Genomic DNA, 367 nt, shown 5'->3' with positions numbered 1-367 from the left:
GTAATCGCCACATGGGCACCACGAGTTGTTTGATTTCCAAACAGTGTGGAGAGGGGATGCCCATGGACTGGCAGCCTTAGAGCAGACGCCCATGTGCTCCATTTCCGTGAAAGCAAGCTTGGCAGTATGGACCATCTCTGGCCTCAGGCGACGGAAAGAATGGACTGGGGTCCCGTCGTCTTGATGTGGTGGTGCACTCTATCTCTTGCTGATGCTCCCGGGTTGGTGTGGAAGAGCTCTGGCTTGACGACAGAAGGGAAATCGCTGAGTATGTCCCTGTAGGCACCTCTGGTAAAGCAGCATATGTTGATGTCAGGGGGACCTGGAAAAGAAACCGCATTGACAGGAAGTGGAGTGAAAGTCTCCG

Source organism: Penaeus vannamei, chromosome 25, assembly GCF_042767895.1.
Source record: "Penaeus vannamei isolate JL-2024 chromosome 25, ASM4276789v1, whole genome shotgun sequence".
In the NCBI taxonomy this organism is placed as follows: Eukaryota; Metazoa; Arthropoda; class Malacostraca; order Decapoda; family Penaeidae; genus Penaeus; species Penaeus vannamei.
This window is presented reverse-complemented; position numbering follows the sequence as displayed.